We start from the raw sequence: 5988 nt of genomic DNA on the forward strand, positions 1-5988 counted from the left end.
GAGCACCGCCGCTGCTCCCCTGGCCGGGCCGGGCGGGCGGGCGGGCGAGCGCCGGGCGGTGCTTGGGGCCGGGCGGGCGCGGGAGGAGCGGCGGGCGGAGGGGCGGGGCGGGACGGGACGGGGAGCACAAAAAGAGCGGGAAACGGCTGAGGCGGCCGGTATCTCTTTCTGATGAAGTGGAGAATGAGAGTGGGCACAGCCCGGCCGCGTTTGGGCCCGCCATAAGGCCAGCTTTGAGGCCTGTGGCCTCCCCTCCCCTGGTACCTGTGCCACATCCTCACCACGGACAGGCCGGCTCCTCAGCTGGGGCCCTGCGCACCCCTTGTATAGTAGCCAAAGGGCACTCGTTCCCTGCTCCCCAGTTCCATGTCCTGTCGACAGAACAGCAGGAGTTGAAGGGACCTTCAGTTCAGGTGCAATTCCCTGTGCTCCAGTTTGTACCCATTGCCTCTTGTCCTGTCGCCGGGCTCCTCTGAAAAGAGCCTGGCCCCGTCCTCTTGGCACCCGCTCTTTAGATATTTATAGGCTCTGTCTTCTCTTCTCCAGCCTAAACAGGCCCAGGACTCTCAACCTTTCCCCATCAGAGAGATGGTCCTGTCGGAGAGGCCGGTCCTGTGGATGCATCCTGCTGCCAGCCCCAAGAGAGATCCAATGCGTTATCCCTGCTCTGAAACCAGAGCCAAAAGGCCAGCACCCTGGGAAGCTGCCTGTCACAGGCCTGTGAAAGGCTCTTGCCACATGCAAGGGAAGCTCCGGAGTTCTCTGAGCACCTCAGCTATTAGCAAATGTCCTCAAAGCTGTCCCAGAACAGCAGGCTGCAGTGCCAGCAAGGCCCCAAGCACACGGCCATGGTGCTGGGCAGCTGGCCAAGGCCAGTCCACAAGAAAGGAGGTCTGGGAAGGCAAAAAGCCCCGGGGAGAGGACAACCCTGTGGGCCCAGCCCCTACTGCTGCCCCTGCAGGAGGGGAGAGGAGGAGGAAGCCAATAATCGAGCATGGAATCTCCCAGTGCTGAGATGAACGGCCAACTTTATTGTGCTGGTGGAGGGGGATCAGGGTGAGTACTGGGGATTGGCACACAGCTGGTCCTGCGTCATTGTCCGGGCCAGCTGTAGGGATTTGGGGCCTGACGTTGCAGCCCCACAGAAGCCACCTGCCACCCACTGTGCCTTGCAGTCAGGCAAGATCCAGCTGGGCAACCTGCTCCATGGACCCTGCTTGAGCCGGCACTGGGACCAGATGGTAATAAGAGGTGCCCTCATGCACGACGTACAGCTTTGCCTCTGTACGTGTTTCCCACTCAGGGGTGTAGAATATAGCAGAACCGGGGTTGGTTTACAGACTTCAAGTTTGCTATTTCCAAGGAATAATAGATGGCAAAAGACCCAGGTCCTGTGCAAAACAGGAACCCAAAACAGAGTGACACAACAGGCAAAGAAAGCCCAGAGGCTGGCGAGGCAGAAACAAAAGTCTTTGAGGGAAGGGGGAAGGGAGAAGGGGAAAGAGACAGGACAAGACTTGTGTTTTCTACAGATGGTGCTGGTGGGACCTCCCCCACTTGTTGAGCCGTCCATTGGGGTCCAGAACCTGCAGGTCCGGGCTGCCTCAGGGGCAGCTCAGCCTTTGCCCTGAGGGAGCTTCCTTGGGGGAAGCCCAAGCCCTGGGCTCTGCCTAGGGATTAACCCCAGGCCTTTGGGCCAGGCTCACCCGTGAGACAGTGGCCGTCTCAGAGTGGGTGGCAGGTGGCCATGGGCGTCCATGTCCATGTTTGGGGTGTGCCCAGGCCAGCGGTGCTGATGTCACAGTGGCCATTGTGACACGCGGCGCCAAGGCTATAAAAGGGCACCAGCCCCACAGCTCGGGTCTCTGGGCCTGGGCTGCAAGCTCCTTCGTGTCCCGCTTCTCCCTCAGGGTCATCAGAGGAGCACTTGGAGAAGACTGCCCAGCGCTGCTGGGACTTGGACTCCATACACACTCAGTGTTGATGTGTGCCATGTCCGCAAGACAGCAGAAGGCCCCCGACTCAATGGAGCAGGGTGAGAGCAAAGCGTCCCTCCCAGAGCCTGGAAGAGGGGGTGTGAGGGAGGTGCGCGTGGGGCCGAGAGCAGTGGCCAGGGGTGGCAAGAGCTCCCCAGCGCTCCGGGGCAGGGCCCCTCCTTTCCTCAGCACACGGGACCCAGGCTGGGCCAGTGGGCACCTGCTGGGACAGCCCTGCCTGCAATGCCCCCTTCCTCCCTGCGGCCTCCAGCCCTGCCCATCAGCCAGCTGGGCAGGGGCAGATGGGCCCCGGGAGGCAATCCCTCAGGGACGCGTCCCCTGGCCCCACACAGGTACTCATTCCCGGCGCCCTTTGCTCTCTCCCCTCCAGTGTGCGTGCTGTGTCGCCGGGCAGAGGCTGACCTGGTTCTCTGCGGGCGCAAGCTGGAAAAGCACAGGCTCTGTGCCCATGTGTTTTGCCTGGTAAGTTCCTCCGGGGCTCCCTCCAGCTTCCCAAAAGGCAGTCCCTGCCTTCCTCTCCTCATCACCTCCTCATCTTTTCTCTTCTGCAGTTTTTTGCCAGTGACCTTTTTCCACAACGGTTCAAAGAGGTAGGACTCATGGGATTCCTCCCTGAGGATATTTGGCGGACCAGCAGGCAAGCAGAACAGAAGGTGAGAACCTGACAAGAACAGGGAGACTTGTGCCAGGAGAGGTTTGCTGGAGCTTAGTCCAGACCCCAAGGGAGAAATCCCAGCCCTCCCAAGCAGCTCTGGGACAAATGTCTTGCTCCCAGCAGCTCTGCAGAGGCTTTTCTTTGGCACAGCAGCCTTCTCCGTCAGGCGGATCTGCAGGCTGCGACCCAGCCACGGCCCAATCCGCTGATGGGGGCTGCTGTACTCTTTCCAGATCTGCTTCGTCTGTGGCGAGAACAGGGCCACCATCACCTGCTGGGAGATGGGCTGCAACCGCAGCTTCCATCTCCCCTGTGCTGTGGAGGGTGAATGTGTCACCCAGTTCATTTTGGAGTACAGGTACCTCCTCTCCCCTTTGCCAGCACTGGGGAAGGACCCAGCACTTCTCACCTCACCCATCCCTTTCCTCTTCTCCCCAGGTCCTTCTGCTGGGAGCACCGGCCAGAGCAGGCAGTGGAGGCAGCTCCCGCAGAGGACACCACCTGCCTTATCTGCCTGGACCCTGTGGAGGACAGAAAGTCCTATGGCACCATGGTGTGCCCAGTGTGCAAACACGCCTGGTTCCACAGGGGCTGCATCCAGGTAGGAGTTGTACCCTTGCCCCCAGGGCACGGCAGGCACTCAGCGTCAGCAGGGTCTCACTCGGGCTCCTTATGTTCCCCCTGCAGGGTGTGGCTGTACACGCCGGCATTGCTTCTTTCCAGTGCCCGCTCTGCAGAGACAGGGATGCATTTCTCTCGGAAATGCTCACCATGGGGATCTGGATCTTCTTCAGGTTGGTGTCCTTCTGCCCAGCTCACAAGATAGGAGGGTTCAAGCACTGTGCCATGCCAGGGCCTGCCCAGCAGTCCTGGCTCTCTGCTGTCCCCTGAGTCTGGGCTTCAGCTTCACGGAGGAGTTTGAATCAGGGCAGGTCTGGTACAGCAGGGATGCCCTGCATCTGCCTTATGCTGGGGCAGCGGAGGCTCATCAATTTTCCTTTCTTCATCAGTCCTCCATCACGGGAGGAGAGACAGAGAAACATAGCACAAAGTGAGAGGCACAGCCACTGCAATGCCAGCGAGTGCCTGTGTCCAGGAGGCAGGGAGCAGGCAGACGAAGGGGGGTAAGTTGCCAGCGCTGCACCCTGGGGCCCTGCATGGGATCTCTGTCTCGCCAAGGGCTCAAAGGGGAAGGACTGAGAACAAGATCTCTGTGGGACAATCCCATGCTGCAGTCACTTTGTCCTCACAGCCATGAACCCCTTTGCTTCCACAGGCCATGGGAACTGCTTGTGTGCCGCTCCTGTGCTTCCGAGGGCACCCACAGGCGATGCTTCTCTTTGAGTAGCACCATGGCCAGCTGGGACTGCGACCACTGTGCTGGCCTGGGCACCTGTAAGAGGCAAAGCACCCGGCTGCCCTGGGGCTGGGGCCAGGCAAGGCCTGGCAGTGCATGCCCAGGGTGGGCTGGGCGGAGCCTCTCTGCTCCAGGAGGGCTGGGGGCACCGCTCTGGCCTGTCCTGCCCCAGGCCTGGGGGCCATGACTTTGACCTTCCTGCTTCCCCTTACAGCCTCCAGTACCAGCTCGGCGCTCGCCGGATGCACCATGGCCAGCCAGGCAGGAATGGGGACTTCCCAGGGCTCCCCGGCACCTGGGACCAGCAGCCCCAGCACCACCAGACAAGCAGCATCAAGCCTGTTGCATGGCTCCCCAGCACTCGAGAGCGGCAGCCGCTCCAGCCCACCTGGACCTGCCCACACACAAAACCGCTCCCCGTTGCAACATCGAGACAGGACGCCCTACAGCCATCCTAGGAGACAACGGGGGAGCAGCCACGAGCCAGCCCAAACTGCTGAGAACAGCACCCCCAGTGAGGTGGGGATGGGACCATCCCAGAGCTCGCTGGTACCCGAGACCAGCAGCTCCAGCACCGCCAGCCAGCTGCCATCGGGGTCCTCCAGCAGCTCCCCAGCACTCGTGAGCAGCAGCCGCTCCAGCCGCCCTGGGCCCATGCGAGTGCGAGATGGCTCCCGTGTGCAACGTCGGGCCCAAAAACCCTACACCCAGCCCAGAAGATGCCTTGAGAGCAGCCACGTGCCTGCACCAAGTGCTGAGAGGACAACACCCACTCAGGCGGTGCTGGGGCCATCCCACAGCTCCACAGCTCCTGAGACCAGCGGCCCCAGCACCACCAGCCAGCTGCCACTGGGGTCCTCCGGCGGCTCCCCAACACTTGAGAGCAGCTCCAGACCCACTGGGCCCGTGCGGGTTAGAGAAAGCTCCCGCCAGCAACGTCGGGCCCAAAATCCCTACAGCCGGCCCGGACGACGACACAGGACCAGCCGTGCGCTGTCCCCCAGTACTGGCCCTGATACCCCTCCACCAGCACAATAAAGTTGGCCGTTAATCTCAGCACTGGGAGATTCCACGCTCGTTTATCGGCTTCCTCCTCCTCTCCCCTCCTCCTGGGCCCACAGGGTTGTCCTCTCCCTGGGACTTTTCGCCTTCCCAGACCCCCCTCCTTCCGGCTGGCCTTGGCTGGCTGCCAGGCACCATGGCCGTGCGCGTGGAAGCTCACACCCAGCCCTGGGACGGGGTGTCTCTGCCCCTGCCCCCAGAGAGCAGCGTGGCCCATGACGGCCCAGTTGTCGCTGCCGCCCATCTCCTGGCAATGTGGGCTACACCTGCCCATCCAGCGTGGCCCTTGCAGCTCACTCCCCAACATGACGCGCCCTGGCCCCAGCGACTTTTGGCGCGCTTCAACTGTTTTGTTCTGAACAAGGCTCTAACCAGGTCCCATCCTCGCTGCCTAGGTTGGATAGAATTGTGGCAAAGCTACTCTTCTTTAAATAGAAGTTCAGTGTCACGCCTGTATTTGTGACATGAAGATTTCTATAGACTGTGTTTGCACAGTAGCCAAAGGGCTTTCCCCGTTGCCACGTTCTGAGTCCTGCTCCGTCACCCTCAAAGCAAAGAAGCTTTTCCTCACGTTCAGACAGAATTCCCTCTGCTCCAGTTTGTGCCCATTGCCTCTTGTCCCATCACCAGGCACATCTGAAGAGAGCCTGGCCCCGTCCTCTTGGCACCCACCCTTTAGATATTTATAGGCTTTGATGAGATCCCCGCTCTGTCTTCTCTTCTCCAGCCTAAACAGGCCCAGGTCTCTCAGCCTTTCCTCATCAGACAGATGGTCCAGTCCCTTGATCATCCTTGGAGCCCTGCGCTGGACTGTCTCCAGTAGTCCCTTGTCCTTCCAGAACTGGGGAGCCCCAAACCGGACACACTACTCCAGACGTGGCCTCACCGGGGGACAATAGATGGGAGGAGGATGACCT

The sequence above is a fragment of the Vanellus vanellus genome, assembly GCF_965231255.1.
Source record: "Vanellus vanellus genome assembly, chromosome: 9".
Lineage (NCBI taxonomy): Eukaryota > Metazoa > Chordata > Aves > Charadriiformes > Charadriidae > Vanellus > Vanellus vanellus.